This window comes from Eriocheir sinensis, chromosome 41 (genome assembly GCF_024679095.1).
Source record: "Eriocheir sinensis breed Jianghai 21 chromosome 41, ASM2467909v1, whole genome shotgun sequence".
Lineage (NCBI taxonomy): Eukaryota > Metazoa > Arthropoda > Malacostraca > Decapoda > Varunidae > Eriocheir > Eriocheir sinensis.
In genome coordinates this window covers 4,127,477-4,154,911 of record NC_066549.1, presented here as the reverse complement: position 1 = coordinate 4,154,911, position 27,435 = coordinate 4,127,477, and the positions used below count along the sequence as shown (strand labels likewise).

General features: G+C 44.9%; 1 long non-coding RNA gene across 1 annotated transcript in view; it reads left to right on the top strand.

Annotated features, from left to right (window-relative positions):
• The first annotated feature begins 1,829 nt into the window (after positions 1–1,829).
• LOC127009517 (uncharacterized) overlaps positions 1,830–27,435 on the top strand; it is a 50,987-nt gene continuing 25,381 nt past the window's right edge. Inside the window, exons 1-2 of the long non-coding RNA XR_007762033.1 lie at positions 1,830–1,921; positions 6,288–6,386. This is a non-coding gene — a long non-coding RNA (uncharacterized LOC127009517). The remainder of the gene's footprint in view (positions 1,922–6,287; positions 6,387–27,435) is intronic.

The window sequence follows — 27,435 nt, the reverse complement described above, 5'->3', positions numbered from 1 at the left end:
TATATTCCCAGCATCTTAAAGTCTTGGTGTTTTCTTTGTTATGCTGTTTATCGTTTCACATCTCACCCATTTCTTTTCCCTTTTCCCTTTTTGCCCCTTTTTCATTTTACTTCCAGGATCTTAAAGTCTTGGTGTTTTCTTTGTTATGCTGTTTATCGTCTCATTTCTCACCCCCTTCTTTTCCCTTTTCCCTTGTTGCCCATCTTTCATTATATTCCCAGCATCTTCCTTTACCTTCCTCCCTCCGTCATTGAATCAGACCTCATCCTTCCTCTGTTATACCTTTCGTCATATTTCTTACCCCCTCTTTTTCCCTTTTTGCTCTTTTCCATTTGACTCCCAGCACCATCCTATATGCCCTTCCTCCCTCTGTTATTGGATCAGACTCCTTTCTCCTTCCCTCGAACCCCGGGAGAACCCAGCCGCCAACGCTTTCGTGCCGCCGTGGGAGATATCCATCCAAACTCCTTCACTCAGCTCGGTCACATCATCTGAGGAGCCGCAAATCTTACCCTCCCTGGACACCCTCAGAGGCGGCGAGACGTGATGAATCTCCCTTCCCATCGGCCATCGGGAACACACAATCACTACCGCTGCCTCAGAGGACCTTTGCCGCCGCTTGCCCCTCTCCCGACATCCAAGTCCTGCCGTCCCATGAAACTTGACACATAGCGGCGTCTATTCCCCCCCCCCTCCCCCCTCCCCTTTACTAGGAACCAACAACACCGTGTTCGCTGGGGATAAGGAAGAGAGGGATGACGGTCGCTCGAATCGTGTCGTATCCTCGTCCTCAGAGGTTTGAATATGAGATGCTGTTGCCTCGCTACCACGTATCAAAGATGAATGGTTTTTGTCTGACTTTTCATATCTCTCTCTCTCTCTCTCTCTCTCTCTCTTTTTTCTCTTCTTCTCCCGATCTCCCCTTTCTCAGTATTATAAGATCTCCCTTGTACGATGCTCCCATACTCCCCCCCTCCCCTCCTACCCCTTTATTGCTCTTCATTAGATTTTTTCCTCGAACTCCTAGTCTCTCCATTTGCTCCTAACCCTCCACGGAGATGAGAGTGAATGAGATGTCAGCGTCAACAAGATTAAAAGAAGGAATATTTTGGCCAGATATTGTTTCTCCGTTCTATTGTGTAAGACTTCCTGGTTTGCCTGAAAGGAGTCTCAGGTGTGATGTAGTAATCTTGTGGGTTCAATTCGTATCCCTTCCTTTCATGTCGCCTTGTGAAATGATCGAGAACAAAGTCTGCACTCCTTGCTTTATATGAAACGAATCGAGCAACTTTAAGTGATTTATATGTTCGCTAAAACCTCCAGCTTACCAGAGTATTAAGACGCCCCTTCTTCCGAAACTGACCTGTCTTCTGGCCACTCATTCTCTTTTCTTTTATCTGGGTAGCGTCTAGCGGGATTTTTTTTTTGTATTTGTTTTTTGCGTTTGAGCTGCCTCCCTTGTTGTTAAAAATAAAGAGACCCTTGTTTTGCAATGCTCACCGTACTGTTTAAATTCGTGACACCGTAGAAAATAGACTGCACTGCCAAACGGGTGTGGTGGGTGGGCGGGGGCGTGAGATGGATACAGGCAATGTGTGAAATCATCTTCCGCAATTGATATCTTTAGGAAAAAAAGGATATAACGATCTTTCTTCACATTTAATCAACCCAAGTCCACCAGTCATCACTATCATATTTTCTCATTAAACTTCTTCGTTACGTGCCTTGTCTGACCCATCTTGTTTACGTAAGTCAACCCCTAGAATCGCCCGTTTTCTTTTATTTTACGCCTGAGGTACCCCATGTTCCATTGTTGCCTCCACTCTCCAGCGACCAACAGGAGTGTGCGTGTGTTGGTGTCTGTGGCGAGTGAACTGTGGCCAAGGACGGAGTGGCGATTTGCGAGTGTCGACAGTGACAGGTAAGCCAATCTAATGTGTCATGAAATCAGCATAATCGTGACCACCTATTTAAGGATATGAAATGTGTGAAGCTAAGCGGTGAATTGCCCAAGGAAGTATCAAGCTGAATGGTCGTCATGGCGCTTAACCCTTTCTGTTTGTGTATACCTCGTCTCAGTGTTCACCTTATATGTAGGACCAGACGCTCTGTTCCTTATCCTTATCGACAAGGCTTTTTACTCTTTATTGTTATTGTAACCTATTTGCGATTACGATCCTGGCAATGCGAGTGTAATCAAAGTACGGTGATATAAATGTGAAATGAGAAGTGCCTGTAATGGTCACCCGCAGCCTGTTCCTATATTTAGTTTTGCATATTTTCTCCCTCCTCGAATTTAAATGCTTGAAAGACGGAGGCATCATGACACCTTACGCGGATAAACGGAGAGTCGCTTTTATTTTTACATGCATGCCAAGTTTTTGCAGGAGCAGCGAATTTTTTTGTTTGTCATGTTTTGTCCCATGGTTCCTCCCTCTTTAACTGTAAACTAATAGTGGAGTGTGAATTAAGTTGCTGAGTCGTGCTTATTACGGTGAATATATAGCGAGACAACAACTGCTTATAACGACTTAAACTACTCTCTCTCTCTCTCTCACACACACACACACACACACACACTCAATAGTTACTGATGATATCTGGCAATGATTTTAAGTTAGCGAATTTCATAAGTGTAATAATCACTTTATTTCATTGCTCCCTTAAGTACGTGTTACCGAGTAGCACTAATCATTTTCAGAAAGCTCCAATCTATAGAAAGCTGAAGCATTATATTAAGGACTGAATACTTAGGTAATGCTCCAATGCAGTGTCATTTCAAGAGTTCGGAGTTTCAGGGTTGATTGAAGCAGTTGTTGCCTCGTTGCCGTACGTGAGTCTCCGTTCAGAAAGGGACTTAACCTGGTAGCAGCGACGGGCCAAGTTTGTGGCTTTACCGTGTACCAGCGACGGGCCAGATTTTTGCCATTATATAAACCCCCAAAAAACAGATGATGGATAAGTTGATCACAAATACGTTGATATATATTATGAAATGGTCTGCGTGAGTGATGATTTTTTCTAATTATTCTCGCTTAGAGGGAAGGGCCTTTAAGAAACATGATCCCCGCAGCTACCGGGTTAATACTTACTATGTTAAGAGTTCATAGTGACTGTAACGGAAAGAGGTCGTGGCCTTTCTGGGGAGCAGCTCACAACAGCAACGAACAAACAAACGTATACACATCGGGCTCTGGATCAGCATTACAGTGTTGCTTGTTGCTTCACCACCATGTCCATGCGAATATGACGTAGTTGTAGTAGTTGAGGGTGATTTTAACTTCTGTAATGTACTGATATGTAATGTGTTATTGAATCTGCAGGTCTTAACTATTCAACTTTAACCATATTTCATTGTGTAAGTCGCATCGTCGTCTTCAGGTGGTCAGGACACAAACTTTGGCCATTGTGTGTTGGAGGTTCGGGGTCGGGGGTGGGGGAGACAGCCTGGGGAAAGATAGTTCACGACATGTATCCATCCATTGGGAGTCAACCTCAGCTCCTGTTCACATCAATATGCATCACTTTCAAAAGCCTGAAAGTCTGATTAAATTTATGACGTTGAGAAAGCTGTACAGATGTATGTAGAAAATGTATGAGCTCACTGGTAGGAAAAGACATCCGTGCAACGCAGACTGAGACTACTAATATAACACACACACACACACACACACACACACACACACACACACACACACACACACTACGTTATAACAATCATACGACAATTCTTTTAAGGCAAATATTCAAAGCATCGTAATTTACATTTAGATGAAGCAGGCAGTTCATAAACTTGCGTGGGGTGCCTTTGCCGTGCTGCGAGTGCTATTGTATGATTACCGCCTCGTAGCTCCCCCTGATCCAGCAGACTCTCTCCCCTCCTGCCCGTCGCGGAGTAATGAGAACAAAACACGGGCCGAGGCACGCACGCACGCCGCCCCTCCATGTGTTTGGGAGCTTAGAGGTGTGGCCGCAAAGGTGTTTATCAGGCGCTTGTTGGTGAAAGAGGAATTGTAGGTTCAACGAGTGATATACGATGAATAATTATAATTGGAGATGGAAATAGGAGGGAAATGTTTAAGATGTTGTAATCAGCGGAACTAATCGTTTGTGGCGAAGTTTAGTGAAGACGCAACAGACGTTTGTGGAGTAGCAATGGTGTAATGATGGCGTTAGTTCTGATGTTTTTGTTTTTTTTCATGACTGGGGAAGTAAACAAGTATTCAACGCACACTCTCTCTCGACATGTTCTCCACCGATAGGGTCTCCTCGCTATTGAACTTTGGCACTAATGACAAGTTTTATTGCGACACCAGAGACAGATCACCTTTCTTCACGTTGTCAGTGCCCAGCTTGTCTTTCTCATAACATTTTCGAGAGTCACACGCAGCAAGGTCCAGTGTTGCATTTATGGAAGGTTTGGGTGGAGGTGTTGGTATAGCACAAGTCGCGTTAGTGCCCCTTACACCCTATCTTAGCAAATGAATATGAGGGGAAACATATTTGGGGTGAAGAAGAAGAGTGTATCAGGACACCTCGCCACCCGAAATTGACTTCTTTTTTGGCTACTCTTTACTTTTATAGGAGTGGCGAGTAGCGAGCTTTTTTGGTACTCTTTTTATTGCCCTTGAACCGTGTCCTCTGATGTAAAAAAAAAAATGTGTGATTGTTATAATGAACGTGTGTGGTAGTCCCTGTGCAGCTTCTCAAGAGCATACTTATCTAGGTGTACGGAACTTGATCTTATGTGGTGGTGTTTTGCGGGATGCAGTGAGGGAGTGGGCCGTGCAGCCTTTGGAAGCTCTGTTCTGTCTTATACACATATTTAAACTTGACCTTTCCGCCGGAGAGTCAGACCTTGATTCTTAGATTCCGATTCCTTCTCAGTCTCCTTGTGGCTCAAGTGCTTCATGAATGATGCTTTTTCATTGTTGTCTTTAGGCACGGAAGGCTGACGTTGTAATATTTTATGATGCAGAGATGAAATGTCTCGGTAAAATGCATGTTTTTTTTTTGTTGTTGTTTTAGTTTCGAGTAAAAAGTCTTGCATTATGACTCAGAAATAAATCATGAGCTACTTATCCTGGGTAATGTTTTTAAAATGAGATATATAAGACAGTGCTTCATATTAACAAAACTTTTGAGTTAAGTTTGTGGGATAAGTCTCTGCCAGCGCCCGCCGCCACGCCCCTCCGCCTCCAGGCAGCAGCCGGGCGGCTTTAAGGCCCGTCGAAGTCACACATTTATAAGTCCTGTGACATTTACGTTGGTGATGAGTGTGGTTGTAAAATTCAAATAGTGGGTTACACCACAGCTCCGAAAAAGAATCGGAAAATTTGATATTTTAGTAAAACAATTTATTTCATTTTTGTAGATATTTTACTTTGGGCAATTTATTATTTATTTTATTGCAAACACACACACACACACACACACACACACACACACACACACACACACACACACACACACACACACACACACACACTATACCGCTGCCTCAGAGGACATTTGCATCTCGCCGTCTGTGCCGCCGCCAGCGCCTCTCATTGTGTGTGTGTGTGTGTGTGTGTGTGTGTGTGTGTGTTGCCCTCCCAAGGTGAAGGAACGGGAAGACAGACAGATAGATATAGATATATAGATATAGATAGATACTTTTGGAGCTGCAGAGACACATTGGCACACACAGGCGGCGGGTGTTCGGGGCAGCGTCATTATGTATCGAGTCACTGAATGGACGCTCGTGGTTGTCTCGTTGGTGGGCGGCGCGGCGCATGAGGCAGTGAATCTCTCTTCGTTTTCTTTATGAAGACGCATTAGGATGTGCTTGAGCCACGACAAATTATTCTTAATTGCTGGAGAATAGAGCGGCGTCTCGTTGTTGTCGGGTGAGTTTTTGCCGTGCTGGATGGCGTTGTGTCTGGTAGGAAGGCTGGCTGTCACTCTACAAGACCAATAATTTTTAGTAAATGAACATTACTGTCAATATCTTTTTCCGTCTTTGCTCTACTTTACGAGAAGGCGCTCAAAAAGTCACAGCAGTCTTACAGGACCACAGCTCAAGCACATACATCAGGACTCCAAATGATTATTAGACGACTCTATATTTTGATGTCGTTCCTTCTATTCCGTCGACTTACAGCAACTGCTAATCAGGCCACGACGAGAAGGCTTAGTTCACTTCATGGTGGAACACACATTGTTGTTATTGGAAATTTTAAGATGCAATGCGAGAAATAGGGCATGTGATAAATGATGTTGCTGAAAAAAACTTTATTTCCTTTCAGATAACCAGTAGCGAGCTGCCTCCTCCACGTGGCAGTGCAAGAAACGCACGATTGCCCCGGCGAGGAGCCGCGACGGGGACGCAGTGCTTGGGGTTGTCGGTGAGTACAGTGCTTGTTGTTGCGGGGTGTTTGTGTCCCATTGCCCTCATGACGCAGCTAGAAGTTGCACGCCGGCAGTTTTAAATAGCAAGTATTTAATCAATCAAATCCACTAATTGAAGATCACGTTAAAATGGTTTTCAGTTTTCTTGAAAAATGATACGTATGTAACTTAAAAACGATTCAGCTCCTCAGTCACCGTATGCAAATCTCAGGTTTGCCTCCCACATATTGAGTCTTCGTAGACACTGTTTTCTCATCATTTAATTAATATTGGGCATGGGGCACCTCGCCTCGCCTCTCCCTCGTTAAGACTCCAACCCCAGGAGTTCGTCAGGGGAAGTCTTTCTGCAGTCCCCCATCCCAATCTGAGTACCTCACGGTAGGATCTATCAACAAGCTCAGGCCACAAACTCTGGGCGTCTCCTTGGCTTCCTCCACTCAGGATTGACTCGGGTGGGCAGGGTCGGCTTCTGGGCAGCGTGCCATATGCCCGTTTCGCCAGAGTTGGGGTTCACGAACTATGCGGGTAATAGACCTCGAATCAGATTCATGGAGTAATTGCCGGTTTGACATTTAAGTCATAAACGCGATATTCCTTGATTCTGCGTATACGTTTATTAGAGGCGTCACCGCCTAAAGTCACTATTCGTTGTCAGTGTATCAGAGCCGTAGAGTAAGACAGGGAGCACAAACGACTTGAAGATTCGGATATTTATCCCCCTGCACGTGAATGGTATCGGCAACGCCATATACTCGTGCTGAGCGAGTCCATAACGCCGTGGGCCAAGCCAGTCGGCCCTAAGACTTTTTAACGAGACCCGCCGTTATACTTATTCACGCTACCAAGATATGTGATACATTCCAAGATATCAATGTCCTAACTACACATGAACAGACCGTACTGTTTCATCTAGCAAGTCTCTAAACACCTGTACCTTGGTCTTCGCCCAAGAGACTAAAAGTCATGAAGACATGAAGACATGAAGTACCAAAGGCTACGCCTCCCCATGCAGTGCCGCGAGAGCCATCATCAGATTCTTTAGTGACTCCGCAAGGATTATTGCATCATCGACAGAAGCAAGGCCAGTGTTCTCACCATTTTACAGGTTGTGCATTATAGTATGTCTTTGCAGTTGATTATATCTCTTGGAATCATTTGTCATCTCATTTTAAAAATATCTTTTTCATTTGGCATATTGAATATATGTCTTATTTCATTAATTCGATTACTTCCCTTTATTGGTGAAGCATTTCCCATTCTTCCTCTAAATGCAACTATATTTTTGCGTACTTCATCTTAAGACACATCTGTGTAAATCATTACATTGTTAACTTCGTGTATAGGTCCGTTCGCCATGGTGTAGTTGTACTGTTTGTTAATATTATGGTGACAGTTGTAAGAGGTGTTTTGAGTGTCGGTAGTAACAGTGGCATGACGGGTGTGTGGACATGACGAGGGGGTCTGGGGACGGGAGGGGAAAAGATGGCCACGCCGGCAGCAAGGTCAATAATATCAGCTGAATGAACTATAAACGGGGTATCTGAACAAGTTATTCAGGTAAAAAAAATTTTTTTTCTTTTCTTCCACTGTCACCACTGTCACTTCCCTTTATCTCCTTTATCCTTCAATCTCCTTGTCTTCCATTACCACTTTCATTAGTTCTCTGTTCCTTATCTCTCCTCTCCTTTCCGATCCATTTTCTCTCATACCCTCATATATTTTTTCCCTTTTGTTTTCTTTGTTATTTCCCCTCCTCCTTTCTTCACTTTTCATCCCTCTTCCTGCTTTCACTTTTTGCGATAAGACTGAGGAAGTTTTGTTACGGAGGCGGAAGAAACGGCAAGTTATACGCGGGAGTCTGGCGGGGCTCATGTTGTGACGAGAAGTGAAGGAATGGGAGGGGACAGGTTAGGAGACGGGACGGTTTCGGTGAGGTAAGGAGACGATAAGCGAACGGCGAAGTAAGATAAGGGAACTAGAGGGAAAGGTGAGGCTAGGCTGTTAGGGGATGGGACGGTGGAGTAGTGTAAGGGGACGGGAGGGGAAAGGTGATGTTAGGGAACGAGAGGGGAACGGTTAGATGAAGAGACGGGAAGGTAAATGAGAGGGGAGGGGAAAGAAGGAGAAAGGTGAGAGGTGAAGGACGGAAGGAAACACACACACCCACACACACACACACACACACACACACACACACACACACACACACACACACACACACACACACACACACACACACGTACGTTCAGTGCATACGACTTTTTTTTATCGGCGAAGCTTTCCTTGATAATAAATTGTTGCTTCGCTGTTGCATTATTCGCTCACAGGTAAATGGCTCAGGACGCGAGCTTTACCGAGAAGGATTTACGTCCACTATTCTCGCTGTTTTAATTTTCGATGTAAAGAAAATTTAATACACCGAAAATGAAAAGGTGAAAAAATAGCGAAAAATGAGAATATAAAAAGACAATTATCTGATACATAAAAAAATGAATAAGATTTTTCGTACTTTTTTATTTTCATTCTGTATTTAAGATTTTATATCCAGGAAATGGAAAAGTAAAAAAAAATAAAACTGATAAATGAAAATACAAAAGACGATAATATATAAAATCGATAAAATTGTTCATATTGCACTTTTTATTCTGTATTTGACTATACTTTAGAAACTCTTGCATTATTGGCTCACTTAGCTAAAATAACTTGGCGGCCAGTGTAACGTAGCAGCTGGAGAGAGGGGGGGGGGAGGGATGGAGTCAATAGCCGGCCCCCGCACGCCTCACTCCCCGGGCGGAGCGCTGAGGCCCCGCCATCCATCAGCCCGGCGGTGATGAACGGCCGACGCCCGCCCGCCACCCGCTCGCTGGGAGGAAGCGCCTCAGCCATGGTGTTATTAGTTTAACTTATTGTTTATACACACGACATTCATAGACCATCTTTCATGAACACGTGCTCTCCCTACGAGCTTTTCGGACGCTTGTATTTTCCCCATAAAGTATTTATCACAGAACCATTTTTACTCTCGATAATTTACCTCAAACACTTATTTTTATACACTTTTTCTCACAGACATTCATGCTCTCCCACTTTATTCCCATGAACATTATTACAACTTTTAGCGTAATTTCTTTATGCACTTTGAGCACCCGCTCGCGCGCGCGTACACACACACACACACACACACACACACACACACACACACACACACACACACACACACACACACACACACACACACACACACACGTGCACCCATCCACACACCCGTACTCACACTTTCACAGCATCCAGCACTCTACAACACTCCTGCCAACTCAACTCTCCAAGCACACTTTCCAGCAAGCTGTCATAAATATAGACTCCACAAACATTATTTCAATGAATACACGACTAGAACATTTCATAAACTTCAAAACACACAATATCAACGAACTCGCTCGTTCCGCGAACATGCACTCCACGAGCTGGATTTCCACACTCCTGCAACACTCCACTGACATACGGCTTGTAGGATTATATTTTTACTTTATAAAAATAGTATCTTTTTAATGTCATGGTATATCTGCCTCGTTGAGGAGAGGATGCGCCGAAAGAAACGCTGAATAGTGAGCTTATATGTATTACTGATGAGAGAGAGAGAGAGAGAGAGAGAGAGAGAGAGAGAGAGAGAGAGAGAGAGAGAGAGAGAGAGAGAGAGAGAGAGAGAGAGACCCCTCCACCTTTTTGTCTTAAGATAGAACAGGAAACTTTAACCCGGAATGTTTAAGCTGAGTGTTGATATAAATGTTCCACATGTGTTTTGTAGAGTTCTAGAGGCGATGGGCACATTCTGTTTGTAATGCTTCCACGTTTTGAAAGAATTTTGCTAAATAAATACAAAATATTTTGGATTTAGGAAAGGAAATAAACATTAAGTGGTACGGAGCTTCATAAACCCATTTACGTCGGCTTTGTGTTCTGTTTTATACGCTGAATGTGTTGGTCGCCGGTGGGTGGCTTATCTCACCCCAGTTTACGTATTGTAAACCCACTGCGAAGATTTCGAAACACATGTACAAATGAATGGATCGATATTTGTTTAACATCACCCAGACCGTATAAATCTAAAAGGAAACTACAGCAGTCTATAACAAATAATGACCTATATAGATAACAGAATGTTCTAACCACTGCATTGAAAACGCCAAGGCTTGACTGTGTGTAATTCATCATGTAGGAATAGGAAGCATGTCGTCCCAGGAGGGCATGAGGGAAGTGTGTGTGCGTGATGTATGTCTCCCGGCGGGGCTGTGATGGCGCGGCGCATGAGGGGCAAGACGCCAGCACGGTACAGCTTGGCGGGCGGGCTTCCTAATACTCCGGCCCTCCTAAGCGTGGCTCTTTGTCTCCCCCTGATATTGACCAACGAGGCGAAGCAGTGCAAGTGGTGTGAGAGGAGGGAGTGTGGTAGGGGTGAGGGAGGATGGCAGGTTGTTGGGGGAAGCTTGAAGTGTATGTGGCAGGGTGTCGGGGTGTGTGTGGAGGGTGTATGTGGCAGGGTGTCGGGGTGTGTGTGGAGGTGTGGGGGTGTGTGTGGGCAGGGTGTGTGTGGTGTGTGTGGGGTGTGTGGAGAACTGTGGCAGGGTGTCGGGTGTGTGGAGGTGTATGTGGCAGGGTGTCGGGGTGTGAGGTGTATGTGGCAGGGTGTCGGGGTGTGTGTGGAGGGTGTATGTGGCAGGGTGTCGGGGTGTGTGGAGGGTGTATGTGGCAGGGTGTCGGGGTGTGTGTGGAGGGTGTATGTGGCAGGGTGTCAGGGTGTGTGGAGGTGTGTGGCAGGGTGTCGGGGTGTATGTGGAGGTGTCAGGGTGTGTGTGGCAGGGTGTGTGGAGGGTGTATGTGGGAGGGTGTCAGGGTGTGTGTGGAGGGGTGGGGTGTATGTGGCAGGTGTGTGGAGGTGTGTATGTGGCAGGGGTGTGGGGTGTGTGGACACTGTGGAGGGGTGGTGGGTGGGTGTATGTGGCAGGGGGTGTGTGGAGGGTGTGGCAGGGGTGTCGGGGTGTGTGTGGAGGGTGTATGTGGCAGGGTGTCGGGGTGTGTGTGGAGGGTGTATGTGGCAGGGTGTCGGGGGGTGTGTGGAGGGTGTATGTGGCAGGGTGTCGGGGTGTGTGGAGGGTGTATGTGGCAGGGTGTCGGGGTGTATGGAAGGTGTATGTGGCAGGGTGTCGGGGTGTGTGTGGAGGGTGTATGTGGCAGGGTGTCGGGTTGTGTGTGGAGGATGTATGTGGCAGGTTGTCGAGGCTGTGGAGATGTGTGCAGGAAGGATCTCCATTAGCCAGCGTTGGGGCGCCCATTTGTATCGGGGTGGGAGTGCCCTAGGTGTCGGGGTAGTCTTGGGCGTTAACGTATTATTATTAACTAATTTATATATATTATTAAGTGACAGTTTGAAAGTCAACAATAAGTAAACCAAGGCGTTGTGTGTTAGCGAGTGTTTTCCCAGAAGGCTTTTGCTACTTCGGAGGAATTGCTAATTTTGTCGCGTCCTGTGTTATGCAAATCACGCCCCTCTGGATAACGCATGTGGCCTTGACGCAGTGCTTTTATATTTGTAGAAAGTAGTAAGGATCTTAAGTAACTCCACCATGATTGCCTGAGCTTGTCGCCGAAGTTATGAGGGTTCGCTCCTCAATAACGTACGAGGAAGGACGGTGTTTCCAGATGGCCACGAAATATTTACATCATCGTCTTTTTACCGTCCTTACTCCGAAAGGGTATCATTTTGTAAGAATTTATACTTAATGGAGTGTTGCATCGTTTTATAGTTTCTCAAGTGCTGAGCTTTTCGTAGAATTCGTATACCTTTAATAATTTTTAGGATACTGCATTAATATTGCGGTCTCATGAAATTATTTCCCAGGAATTGAATCACGAGCTATTAAGCTGCTTATGCATAACCAAATAACTAGTCTCCGATTCAACCCCTTCCTGTGAATTATTATGTTCGCGTATTTGTTTAAAGCCGCTGGCACGAGAGCGACGTGTGGTCGCCACGCCGTGACGACACGCAGTAGCAGGGATGTGGCTTCCCATAGGTTCACATTGTTCTGAAGCGAACCCTTTCACACGAGCGACTGTGGCCGGCGACTGTAGCGAGGAGACGCAGATCCCCGCCACAAGTGGCGTCGCTTTGTGGCTTGGAGCTGAACACACGGGCCACTTTTGGTTGCTCGATGGTGGACAAAGCTGCGACCCGCCAATCGTTCACCAGACTGGATAAACTGAAGAGGCGTGTAGTTGTGTTTCATTGCCGCAATTATCTTACACACGGGCGTCGCTCAATCGAGCCACAAATCGCGTGTAACAGCGTCTCAAAAGCTACTCGTGTCGTCACGGCGTGGCGACCACAATTTGCTCGTGTGCCAGCGGCCTTAAGAAAAGGAACAATACAGCACCAAGCACAATATCCCGGCGCCAGGAGTTTGTCAGGTCACTCCCCTCCCTCCACGGCCCGCCACCGAAGTCTTGAAGAAATTCTGAATCTGTTTTTCGGCGTTATAATAAGTTGAGATTTTCTTAAAAAACAAATATGAAGAAAATTATAAACAAGTAAATTCCACCAAAGAAATAAGAAACGCCAAAAAATCAAAACAGATGCAGCTGTCGTGTTTGCCATTTTTATCGCCAGATTAAGAGCGCCCAACTTTTTTTTTTTTAAATAAAAGACAACGGGAGAAAACGAATGCATTTTTATGTGCAGTGCCTTATACTAAACTGATTAATAAAATATATATATATATATATATATATATATATATATATATATATATATATATATATATATATATATCCCCCACGCACGCTGACGCACACACACACACACACGCACACACACACACACACACACACACACACACACACACACACACACACACACACACACACACACACACACACACACAGACACGAAATATTGTAAAGCTCTTTTAATTCTCTGAGAAATACGAGCAACACGGAACCAGGAAGTGTGATGGCCGCCAAGTATTCCGACATTTCCCCAACTTTTAACGGAGATATTTACACGTCCTCGCGTCCAAGCCAGGCACGATCAACACAATCACGCTTCCCACGCCAATCCACCCCATTAATTTAGGACTAAGAGTGTATGTAGGAGAGAACTTCCTGACTTTATGGGACGGACTCTGGTACTAGGGCGCTGGATAACACTTTTACTGGACAGACTACACGCCATTTTTATGTGTACCAGGATATGAAGGCTGTTCGTTCGTAATGTATGGCTAGTACCCGCTGCCTAACTTGATACAACAAAAATGGAAAAAGTGTAGTTGTACAGACGGTCGTGTGCAGGCGTAGATAACTCGCCCGCTTTGTTAAATGCTCGTAAACTCCCAATCCTCCATCGTGTCCCTCCCTCGCCAAGACCAAGGTCATGAAAGTGAACGAACACACACACACACACACACACACACACACACACACACACACACACACACACACACACACACACACACACACACACACACACAGTGTTTCCCTCCGTGGCCGTCAGTTAAGAGTGTGGGGGTATATCAGTCATTCTCTTGCTAACTTTACCTGGGCTGCGTTTGCCATACAGTTAGAAAAGACATATTCATTGCTTTCAACCTGTTTTATCATATCTCCTGGCATGACCCGAACTGTGCTTGAATATATGGCCCTCAAAACATGACCACTCTCTCCCTCTTCCGCTCAGAACATCCTTTCTTTCGTGTAGACCTTGTCCCATCCATCATGTCCTCCTCTCCTCTCTCGAGTTCTTCCACCCTCCCTCCCATCAATCCTTCCTGCTAACCACCAGATCTTGTTTTCTTCCCTTAGCCAAAACACAATACCCACCCCCCTCCTCCCCCCACACTCACACACTCCTCGTCTCGCCGTCCTCACCACAGGTCACGTATATCCATAAACTTCGAGCCACTTCGTCAATGGACCTTGGAAGAAAAATCTCTGCTGCTGTTTGTTTATCCAGCGACAGGCGTGAATAAGTATACCACACGCTCGTTGACTTTGGAGCACCTCAGCATCGCACGTAGCTTCAGGGGCTCGTACATCTTTCGCTGCCTCTGGGCGTATTTCGGAGGGTGGAGTCCTCTGGCGGCTGTATCAAAATTTACGGCTCTCCGAGGGGCCATATCCCAGCCACGTATGCTGCCCAACCACGACCCGGCAGGTTAATTGCAGGTAGAATTCCCCAGCGATTTTGTTCCCTTATTCAATAGGCTTCTGCTTTTTCACTGAGCTTCCCATTTTCACATAAACAGTTATTCAACTCTGCATACGTCATTGTTTTAGAGTAATAATAGTAAGTTTCTGGAATTAGCCTTAACGGATGCATCTTCAATAGCTGCTGGAATAAGTAGTTTTATTACTCGTGTAAGGCAAACCACGTTCAAATCTTTTAGCTCATATGAACCGCGATTTCATGTTTGGATATTAATAAATAGACATGTTATATTTCGAAATGAATGAATTAGCGGGTGTTTTATTTACTAAGATATATGCTCCTTATTTAATCATTTTATTATGATAATAACTACTGTTTTTTTTTCATTTCTTATAGAAGATAAGCCGATATAAAGATCTTATAGAGGTGATGATAATGATATTGAAACCCATGTGGCTGGGATTCTGTTTTTTCGATCCTAGTGAGTTCTTATACGGCACTGTACTCATAGCGGCTCTCATAATGGGGCTTCAAAATATTAATGGAATTGGATTTTAAGCTTTTAGTATAAGATATAAATAGTTTTGCGTTTCTAGCTCATACAACGTTTTTGAAGTATCATCTTTTTCGTTACTTAGTGTTTTAACAATGATCCTGTGTAGCGAGACGACGAATACTTTCCGTTATCAAAAGTAACGTCATTTTTTTCGCTTACATAATACAAGAAAATGCAGGAATAAGATTTCTCTCTCTCTCTCTCTCTCTCTCTCTCTCACAAAAATTAGTGAGTGCGCAAAGGAAAGAAAAGTGCAGTATATTTAGCCGTGTGAGAAATGCGTCACTCGCGGAGAAGCTAAATTGAATTCAGTGTAGATTTGGTGTGAGTAACAGAGTGAATCATTCTTGAGCCGAGCTTCGAAAAATGTAATAAGAGAAGCCGGAGGAAACGAAGTTAAGTAGAACGAACACTCACATATATCAGACGTAGCGATAGTGTGTGAGTGTGTGTGTGTGTGTGTGTGTGTGTGTGTGTGTGTGTGTGTTCGTACACCGATTTTCCTTCCTTAACTTTTGTAATGCGATTCGTGCATTTTCGTCAATTATATGTTGCATTTACGTTGATTTTTCTTTGGTATATGATTTTTTTGTCTTGTATTTTTTTTTATATCTATTTGCCGGCACTGTTCAAAGTGTCCTTATATTTACCCCGTCCCAAACACCTATGTGCGCTCTCTATCCTGTATTTTTTTTTTTTAAGTTGGAACAGTTTTTTTTCAAGATTTTTTTTACGTGTCTGTCTGTATAACGAAAATAATAATTCCATTATATTATTTTTCGCGTCATTTTTCTTTGCACTTGCAAATTACATTTATTTTCAACCTTGGTATTGTCTTGCGCTATTAAGTGAGAATAACAACACAAAATCTTTACTGTATTATATGTTCAAGATTACAATTATTTTAAAGACGTCACCATCTTTTGTTACACGTCTGCCACCATTACCACCATCACCAATCCCCTCTAACACGACCTTCTATTACACCACTGCTACCATATTACTACCCCACTTCTGCCACACCACAACCACGACTTAAACCGTCACCCCTATTGCCTCACTGACATTATCATCAGCCAAGCACCACTTACACAACAATCACCACCATCACCACCATCATTATCACCATCGCCACCACAGTCACCATTACGACTCCGCCAGCACCCCAACCACCCTAAGTAAAAATAATACCAAGCCTACAACCAAACCATTACCAGTACCCACACCACCACAGCCATTGTATCCATCATCACCTGCAACAATACCACCACCAACACTACCACCATTAAGCCATGTATACAGCACTTTTGTCAAAACCATTCACTCACCACCACCACTACCACCACCACCATCACCACCACCACCACCACCACACCAACAGAGGCAAATACTTCACCTTCACTATCAACATTACTACATTATTGCTGCATTCTTATCCAGGTCTCGTCCATTAAGACCCACAACAGAGAGAGAGAGAGAGAGAGAGAGAGAGAGAGAGAGAGAGAGAGAGAGAGAGAGAGAGAGAGAGAGAGAGAGAGAGAGAGAGAGAATGATAAAAAATAAACACAATATGCCAGTAATAATGAATCAACCAAAGGCATAATTATTTTGGTATATTTGTTATTAAATTAGCGATCATGTTAAGTATAGGTAAAAGCACTCATTACCTGGTTCCGTGTGATGTTGGCTCGGTTATTTAAGCCATTCCACGAACCATAAACTCCAATTATAATTATAGACGATTACCTCATTAATAGTAAATTGTTCCTGTTAATTAGGAGCAGGTGGGATGGGTAATGGGGGACTTCTCGCTACCCCCCGAGAGCACCTCTGATTTTTCCCGTGAAGTGAAGGCACACACGAGGCGATGGTCCGTAAGAATTCACAGAGGCGAAGGTTGGCATGATTCGCAGTTAAGCCGAGATTTGTTTTTTCGTTCCATTTCCAGGTATTAATATTGATGAATGTCGAACTTATTACCTTTTTATTATTTTCGTCTTTTTTTCTCGACACACACACACACACACACACACACACACACACACACACACACACACACACACCATTGTTACACCTATTTGCCTCGTTAAGCTCTCCGCATGGTCGCCACTCACGCGCGCAGCGATAGGGCCACTGAAGCGTAGTGATGAGTTATGCTTTCATTACCGATAATTCAGATGTTGCTTGATGGTAGTGTCAGACAGTTCCGGTTTCAATAGTACCCCCCCCCCCCACACCGTCATCACCACCATACTCTTCACCCCCAACAGACAATATTAAGCACTACCACCATCGCCCTCACAACCACAAATACTACAGTCCTCACCACCACCATCGTCACCACCTTACTCTTACCCCCAACAGGACAATATTAAGCACTACCATCACCACCCCCACAACCACATATACTTCAATCCTCACCCCCACCATCATTACACTGATCACCAACAGCACCACAGTCACCACCTTAACCGCTACTAATACCATCACCTCCACCACCAACTACAATAGCAATAATAATGATAACGACAACAACATCAATATCACTATACAATCACCACCACCAACAACAGTATCACCACCTACACCACTAACACCTAAAGCATCACCACCATCACCACCACCACCACCACCACAATAAGCATCATTTCCAATACCAATACCATCACAGTCACCATTAACTACCTCACTACCGCTGCCACCTCCACCACCACCAACACAAACACCACAATCTCCCATGCTTCGCCTCCTCGTCCTCGTCGGCGTTTTTTCCGCCTCCGCGACTTAATCAGTCATTACGTCTGGAGGCGCGGACCCATGACGTTAATGAGGTCTGAATAATTACTGAAAATTGAGTTTCCCAAAACCCGCCCGTGCTGGATCTGCGGGTCTGCAGCTTATTCAGGTGTGTGGGTGCTGCTGCTGCGTGTGTGTGTGTGAGTGTGTGTGTGTGTGTGTGTGTTTCTGTGTCTGTGTGTGTGTTAGGGGGGGGGGGCTCTGTTTGGTTATGTATGCTTTCGTTTGTTTGTTTAATGTGCGTTTCATAGCGCCGGTGGACTCTCTTCAGGGTCCATAGTGGGTAGCTTCAACCTGTTAGTGGCGCGCTGTGTAAACATTCACAGATAAACGATTTAGGGAGAAGGGGAAGGGAAAGTGAAGGAAATCATTTAAGAGAAGAACATTACTTTGCAGAGGAATAATGGAATGAGAGACGAGGGAGCTAAGATACATGTGGAACGAATGGAGCACAACCAGGATTGGAAGCCAGCAAGCAACATGAAATAATTTGATATACGAGGAATTGAAAGAGAAATACAAAAGAAGGAAACCCGATCAGCAAATAGATCCCGAAATAGAGAAGCCACACAACTGTTATGGAAAGCAGAATTAGGGATAAAAACAATGAGGAACGAAGGGTACAGAAAAATAGAGAGGAAGGAAAACACGGTGGAGAGAGAGAGAAAGAAAGAGCGCGATTTTTTTTCGAAATTTAGATTGGCATGTCCAAAACTTGATCTCACAACCTAAGGTACAAAAAAGTAGAGAGAAAAACACGATGGAGAGAGAGAGAGAGAGAGAGAGAGAGAGAGAGAGAGAGAGAGAGAGAGAGAGAGAGAGAGAGAGAGAGAGAGTACATTACGCACCGAAGTAACAAAAGAGACAAATTGAGACTGATGGTTGGTGGCGGACGGCGAGGCAAGCGACACACAAGCATGACAAGGGAGGCTTTAGCTATTCCTTCCTCGCATTATTACTCTTCTTGTCTCGGGTTCCTTCTTATGACCCCCAAGGCGCCGGGACCCACGGGAAGGGATTGAAATTTATGGCGCAGGAATCACTGAGTACGACATCCATTACCACACCATTCCCACCGCGACCACCGCCATTGTCTTTCCCTGCCATCACCCAGACAACCACCAACACAACCATCTAAACCACCAACATCACCACCAAAACATCACATTACTTTCTCTGCCACCGTCACCATCACCACTGTCTCTTGTTGGCTAGAACATAACTGCTACTTTCAAGCGCACTTTTTTTCGTGAACTCTTTTGGATCATTGTTGGTAGATTCTTTTTTTTTTATCTTAAACTGATGATGGATTCGTTTGATTCCTTGCCTTTCTTGTCCACCAAACGTGAACTTGGATCCTCTTTCGGTCTCCTCGTCTTCTTTGCTCTTAGGTTCAACGCACGATATTATCATCTATCGTGGATATCGATGCTTTTCTCTGTCTTTCATATTTGTTTTTCACCTGTGGCAAAGTTTTATGATTTCATTTATTGAGCCCTGGTAATTTGATCTGGTCCAACTTTCGCCATGTTTTTAGTGGGGCAGTTTATAACGAACCAAAGTTTTGCTTGTGTTATTGCTTCGGGAGGAATTTCCTAATATAGCTCAGGTCAGAAAAGTCTCTATTTGTCCCTTTTTGCAGAGTTTCGCTTTTATGTACCAGATGATAGAGATAGAGAGACCAAATACAGTAGAAGTTACATCCTGCGATTCAGTAATATGTCTATTTTTATGATGATTCATGAATGTATGTCACTGATTTACTTATGTACGCGGCAAGAATTCGTGGAGAAGATTAGGTAGTAGAACTTAACGATATTACACAATATAAGTATTACATTATTCTGTATTCCTAACCTTTTATAGCATTAGGCTAATTAGTGGAATTGACTCATTAGCAGCAAGTGCAGGATAACTTCAGAATAAAAGGTTTTCTGCTTGCTCAACCATTAAGTGTTTGCTGCTTCATTTCACTGATTGACGGCTTCTGACGGGAGTGGCTGCAAACGTATTGAGGTCCAAACGTTTGCGCAAAAGCCAGAGATAAGGAAGTGTAAATGAAGTCCCACACAAAACGAGGTTATCCACGTGTTAAAATGGAATGTGCTGAGCGGCGACAGTTTCTCTGGATGCTGGGAGGCAGACACGGCCAAGTTCTTATGTGGGTCGGCCCCTCAAAAAAGTATAGCATTTTTTTCAAACCATGGCGCATCAATATATCAGTTTATCTTCATTATCCTCCACCAATTTCAGCTGCATCTTGGATAAAATACCTCCTTCCTGATGATAACAACCCCGTCACATAATTTGGAAACTCACGCCTCTTCATCATTTTCGTAATTCCTCCATTCTTCAGCCTTTCCTCCATTACGGTCTCGTTCAATTTTCGGATGGCGTCAATATTCGTGTTATTAATGAACGTCGTTAACCGTGGATCCTAAGTCAGAGCCGCCGCCGCCGCCGCCGTCGCCGCCATGCCATCACCCTGCTGCCCTCCCCTTGGACCGACCCTTCCTCAGCTTTCCCATTAACGGTGACTACAACGACAACAATAATGTCAACAGCAACAGCACCAACAACAGTGTCACAGGTTGACGTCTTGACACATTGTAGTGCTCGCTATGGAGAACGAAGAGAAGTTAAGCATGATGGAGTACCCTACATCACTGTCTCTACTCACCGCCACTCCGGCCTCTCTGAAGTGTGCTGATCCACTCCTCAGTTTTCTGCCTTTAACTTCCGTTGCTTTTTTTGGTGATTTTAATCCTTTTCTCCTTACTAATTACTTTTCCTTCCCTCCTTTTATCCAGTGGTCCAACATCCTCCTTCCTCTTGCTGTTCTCCTCTTCTCGTCCTCCTCTTCTTCTTTCTTTTATCCAGCGGCCTGACACCATTCTCCCTTTTTCTTTTCTCCTTACTAATTACTTTTCCTTCCTTCCTTTTATCCAGTGGCCCAACATCCTCCTTCCTCTTGCTGTTCTCCTCTTCTCGTCCTCCTCTTCTTCCTTCTTTCTTTTATCCAGCGGCCTGACACCATTCTCCCTCTTTCTTTTCTCCTTACTAATTACTTTTATCCAGTGGCCTGACACCCTCCTTCCTCTTCCTCCTCCTCTTCCTCCATTCCCTCCTTCCCTTCCTTCTTTTCATCCAATTGACTGACACCTTTCTTCCTCTTCTTCCTCCTCTATCATCCTCTTCCCTTCCCTCTTTGGTTCAATGCGGCCTCCCCCCCCCTCCCCCCCCTCTCCACCCTCGCAGGCTTCATGTCACTCACTCGAAGTAAGTGTTCTTTACCAACTAGTGGCTGTTGTGGATACTCTATGTCGGTGAGTCGTGTTACTTCCCGCGTCGTATTAACAGCATGCAAAACTCAAGTGGGAATCTACTCCGCCCTCACTCTCTCTGATGAACTCTTTTTCTCCGGCTATTGGTCACTTTCTCCATCCGTGAATTCGTATTTCTGAAGTTAGATAGTTGTGTGGCTTCCTATAAAAGATATTGCATTGTGGAGTTGACAGTAATTGAGGTAGTGCCGCTCACCGTGTTAGGAGATAGGATGATCGCAATACAAGTGATCCATTAGCCATTGTCATGTAGGAAAGTATTGTTTTATTGGTGTTTCATTTGCAGTTTTTAATATTCATTCAATACAGAAAATCGGAAAAATAAGCAGAGGTCTCCCACGTAATTAGTCCTGCTCTTCAGTCCATTAAACGCGTCACACACTTGTTGCACCGCCACGCTCACGTGTTTCCAATCAAACTAATCCAGAAAGATTAGCCTTTAATGCTTCAAACGTGTATAATGTTATGACTATTATTATATCATGAAACTGCTGAAACTCAACATACCTTTTCTTCATTATCATCCTCAGCATTATTAACTAGTCCACTGCACGACAAAGGCCTCTCTTAGTGTTCTCCTCCTCCTCTATTTAGTGTTCGTGTACTTCATCCTGATACTGAAAATACTCTAAATTCGTCTCTCCACTTGGTCCTCTGCCTGCTCTCACTTACAGATTCTGTGTTGCCACTCTGTTAATGTCGCTGTTCCTCCGCTATCAGTTCTACGTATGATATAACTTGCACATATCCATTTATTTTTCTTCGTAGTCATTGAAATATCTGTAAAATTTGTTTCCTCTCTAATCCATGCCGCTCGCTTCCTGTATCTCACTGTTATTACCAGCATTTTTATCTCCTAACTTCTTTGTGCGCTTCTTAGTTTCTCTAAATAATTTGTTGGCGCCAGGTTTCTGGAGTGACAGGATGCATTGGTTCTACACCGTTCTCTTCACGGAAAGTGGCAGATCTGTATACATGATATTACTGTGTTTATCAAAGACGCTCCAGCTCCTTTATATCTTCTTTCAGATTCATTTTCTTTTAGTTTGGATGAGTTGGCCTAGATATGTGTCTGTGTAATCGCCGCGTGTGAATAAGTCAAATAGCTGCAGCCGCCTGCCTCCGCATCCTGCCGCCTCGAGTCCCTGGCGGTGCAGGTGTTCCCGTCACGCGGCGTAAAAATACTGATAAAAAAAATTACGTTTCCTCAAAACAATCACTTCCGCGAATGGGGAGCAAAAACATCTGTGTTTCTCCCTCAGACTTTTATGCACCAGACACTGCTACAGGAAAAAATCTAACCTTTTATATCAACAGCTGCTCCGTATCGATGAAATGTGACTTTATAAAGGTTATCATAAATATGCAACAGCAAAGGGGAACGCCATAACAATCTTTTTACATGTTTTACTGAGTGAGTACTTGGTGATCAATGAGAGAGAGAGAGAGAGAGAGAGAGAGAGAGAGAGAGAGAGAGAGAGAGAGAGAGAGAGAGAGAATGTTGATATTTTTTTTTTCTCCTATCACATTACTTCATAGCTATCTGAGACGCTTCGTAGATTTGCAGAAATGGTTTACAAACATCATCAAACATGGCCGGCAGCTGAATGTTGTCTAAATCATATATTTTAAGTTTTTTCCCCATTGCGTTTAGTGGGTTGTTCAGTGACGAGAGCTGATTTTTAAGCGTGCAGCGACATGCCCCCATTCGCTAGGTTTGGCACTCCGCCACGTTCATTGCCTTTGATTTTTAAAAGTTGCCGGTGTCTGTCAACTCGATCGCCATCATGAATCAAAAATTCCCTCGCCAGGCACGCGTGCAGCCTCGTAGCTCAGGCAAGTTGGCGCCAGTCCCTTTACCTTCCCTGCTCGTCGTCTGTCAATACGTGGCTGATCATCGCCGTGCTGTTAACCGCCTCGGCCGGGCGTTGATGTTCCCTTTCCAGGCTGATGGCCGACGGCACCGTGACGGCAAACTGCTCCCTCAGAAACAGTGACACTTAGTTGCTGCTGCTGCTGCTGGGATAAGTGGTTCGATGAGGACCAGTCACCACCGCCGATGGACTCCCTAAAAAGGTTATAGAGTGGCTTTGTCTTATTGGGACATGAACGTTGCACTATGCACGTGTTTGTGAGAATCGAAGGGAAGGAATTACTTTTGGAATAAACAAACGTTGACTCTGCCGAACCTGGCAACCACGCGGCGAAGATTGGCCGTCCAACATAATTTTTCTGTTGCTTTACATTTCGTATATTGTTTAGTTCCCCCTCCCCCCCCTTCCCCCCCACTCTCTCTCTCTCTCTCTCTCTCTCTCTCTCTCTCTCTCTCTCTCTCTCTCTCTCTCTCTCTCTCTCTCTCTCTCTCTCTCTCTCTCTCTCTCTCTCTCTCTCTCTCTCTCTCTCTCTCTCTCTCTCTCTCTCTCTCTCTCTCACATTCGGCATTGTTTATGAACCATCACATCTTCTAATATCTTACATAAAACAAAATATGAATTTCATTTAAAGATAATCTCGCCTCTATTTTCTCCTCTGTAATTAATTGAAATTCACGCGGCAGTGACATTTATGGCCAATATTTCACTGCGCGCGCCTGTGTGTGTGTGCGTGTTTTTTTTTTTTTTTTTTTTTTTTTTTTTACGTTGTTGCCTATTGCGCCGGTAGGCATCTTCCCGGTGGGGCCTGATGGTCGGCCCAAGGCTTCTTCCAGGTGGGGCCTGATGGTCTGCTCAGCCAGTTCTGGCTCTGGAGAGTTTTTATAGTGGCGAGATCTTTCTGGCAGTGTGTTTGTGTGTGTGTGTTTGTGTGTGTGTGTGTGTGTGTGTTTGTGTGTGTGTGAGTGAGTGAATGAAAGGGAATAAGGAGAGTGTTTGTGTCCGTCTGAATGCCACAACTCTGACTCAAATTTAGGGTTCGGAAAGTTTAAACAAGAAACAGATAATATTAACGTAAAGGAAAATTTTTCCCTCGCCATCCTACACGACACCCCGGAGCGTGCGATTAATGGAAACCGATCAGACGTTCCTTGCGGCGAGGCGAGGCGAGGCGCTGGAACCTTTTAGAGGCCATCCCTCCTCCTGCTGGACCGGTGCACGAACACACACACACACACACACACACACACACACACACACACACACACACACACACACTTGCAAATTCTTAAACGAAGGCAAAATGTCGTTGACTTTCCGGACTTTTCAGGCCACGTTAATTATCTTTCGAGGAAAATAAACAAACCTGCTTCCTCGCTGGTCCTTGTGGAGAGGCTCGCGTCTGTCCCCCTGGCAAGACGGGCTCAAGTAGGTCAATAAGAAGATAGGCAAGCGACGGGTAAGAGACAGGGTAGTGGATAATTGGAAGAGAGAAAGCAAGTGTTTAGTTAATGCAATGATAAAACAAATATAACTGGGAGATCTTTTTTTTTATAAGTTATAGAGTCCATAAAAGTTTAGAAGGAGGATAGTTTATAGGAAGATAACTGATTATTTACGAGTTGTCGTTATTCTCAGTTCCTTCGTCTGCATTTCCCCCTTCCTAAGATTTTAATGCCTTCAAGAAGGGTGTTTAAACGCCTTCAACCTAAACTGATCATCTTTCATAGAAGTCCGTTGATATAGTTCGAGTAGGGGAAATAATCTTTCCGACGCCATGTATTGAACCCGCAACCAGCCAAAGGGGAAGTCTCCAGTCGGCTTAGTCCCCACCTCCTGTATGTGACTTTTAGGGACTCTGCGAGGCTGACGAGTCACAACAGTTATGCTTGGGGAAATTTTCGTTCATCTTTCGTTTATCATTTATGGTTTGGTATTTATTTCATTAATATATTTAATTTAGTATTTATTCATTATTCGTTTTTTATCGATACATTCGTCAACTTGTTTACAAATTGTTCACAAAATTGTAATTTTGGTCTACGTGGCATTCCTAGTATTATTATATACATATTTATTTATTTGGATGGCGGTGTACCGATATTTTTTTTATCTGAAAGAAAAACAATTGCAATTCAAGAGTGTTTTGCGAGTTTCCGTTCAGTGGCAGAGAACAAGCTTTTTGCATTTTCAGCGTCTGCGTCAACATTAACAATGCAACGGGACAGACAGCAGGGGGCCCTTTTATCCTCCTTGTGCCGCCTCCCTCGCAGGGCAATGTTCCCGGCGAGGCGGTGTAGCTTCACCTGCCGCGAGGGGGAGTGAGTGGCAAGATGGAGGGAGATAAGGGAGAGCAGGAAGGAGATTGACCTGTCACGCGAGTGATGGAGGGAGAGAGGTAGGGAGGGAATAAAAGGTGTTGGGGAAGGGAAGGGTGCGTCTTCGGAGGTTAGTTAGTAGTGGGCTGCCAGGCTGGAGAGGCTCAGTAGGTGAGTCACCACCGAGTGCCTGAGTGTCGCCCACATTCCGCCTTTCATTGCACTCTAGTCAGGTGCAGCAGCGGCAGGAGCACGAGCCAAGCAGCGCAAATGGGCCTGCAAATGGCCGTAAATAAACAAACAAATGAATATATAAAACTTAGCACAAAACTCTTACACTGTACTACTACTGTGCTTCATCGGTGTGTGTGTGTGTGTGTGTGTGTGTGTGTGTGTGTGTGTGTGTGTGTGTGTGTGTGTGTGTGCTTGTGCGTGTGTATGTGTGTGTGTTTGCGTACGTGCATGTGGGAAAACGTAAAAGGCCCCCTCTCCCCACCTTGGGTCATGTAACGCAGCAAGTGCTCCACTCCTTCACCTTGCTCTGCCTTTATGGTGATTCAGGCCCCGAGCGGCTGTGTGCGCCAAGCAGTCTGGCCATGTCACCTGAAGCGAAGCCACGGCCAAGGGAATGCGAGAGCAGCGCCGCGGCACAGCGAGGCGGCTGCTGTCTGGGCTGAGTGCTGAGAGTCAGGTGGTGGTGGTGGCGGTGGTGGTGCATTTGAAGAGACGCATCATCTTCCTAGCCCGTATTGGCATCCTATAGTCCACCTCTTCTTGCTGATGAATTTTCGTCTATTTTATCACTATTACTATTATTGAATCTGCAAGTTACTCGAAGTGCAAAGCCAACACACGACGCGAAAAGCAACACAAGGACTTGGCGACATCCAGCGTTAGAGACTCTTTATATCGAGAGTTCGGTGTTTGTGTGTGTGTGTGTGTGGGTGGGTGTGTGTGGGTGGGTGTGGGTGTGGGTGTGTGTGTGTGTGTGTGTGGGTGTGTGTGTGTGTGTGGGTGTGTGTGTGTGTGTGTGTGTGTGGGTGTGTGTGTGTGAGAGAGAGAGAGAGAGAGAGAGAGAGAGAGAGAGAGAGAGAGAGAGAGAGAGAGAGAGAGAGAATAAACGAGATGGAACACTCATTAAATCTGCCAGCTGAAGGAGTTGTGCTTACCTTCCGCCCTCCCATCACACTCTTCCCCTCCCTCAGTAGCCTACCTGTTGCCTCGACCCGCCGCCCCAAGACAAAGCCTCACGTACTCCAGCCGTTTATGAGCCATCCACCGCCAATTATGTAACTTCAAGGGGGCGAGGTCGTGATGGATTACCATGAAAGTGAAGAAAGTGGCACTGGCGGAGGGAAGTGATTAGACTGTTAGGGCAAGGAAGAAATAGGGGGAATATTAGGAGGCGAATGATAAATTTACGTGAAGGAGAAGGTGTTACTAGCGGAGGGAAGGGAATTGAAGAGACTGGAGGGGCGAGGAGGAAACTGGACGATTCTAAATACGTGAATTGGTGTGTAAGTCAAGGAAAAGCCTCTAAAAACGGATACAGAGTGATGATAAAGACGGATATAAAGCTGAAGAATGATGTAGAAGAGGAGGTCGGTGCCAGGAGAAATATTTGATTGTTCTGCTCCCTCGCACCGCATTTTATTTCCGTCAAAGGGAGCCTGAGGGAGAGTGGGTGAATTAGGGAGGAACATGGGGAGTGGCGCTAATTGTTGAGGTTTGAGGTTTGTTTTGTATCCATTCCGATGTTGTCAAATATTCACAGACGATATGTGTATTGTTTGTGGGGGTGGGAGGGTAGGTATGGGGTGATATGGGTGAGAGAGAGAGAGAGAGAGAGAGAGAGAGAGAGAGAGAGAGAGAGAGAGAGAGAGAGAGAGAGAGCACAAATCCCATATCATAGTGTGTTTTGCTTTTAATTTCAGTGCCACTAAAAGCAGATCATTGAGGC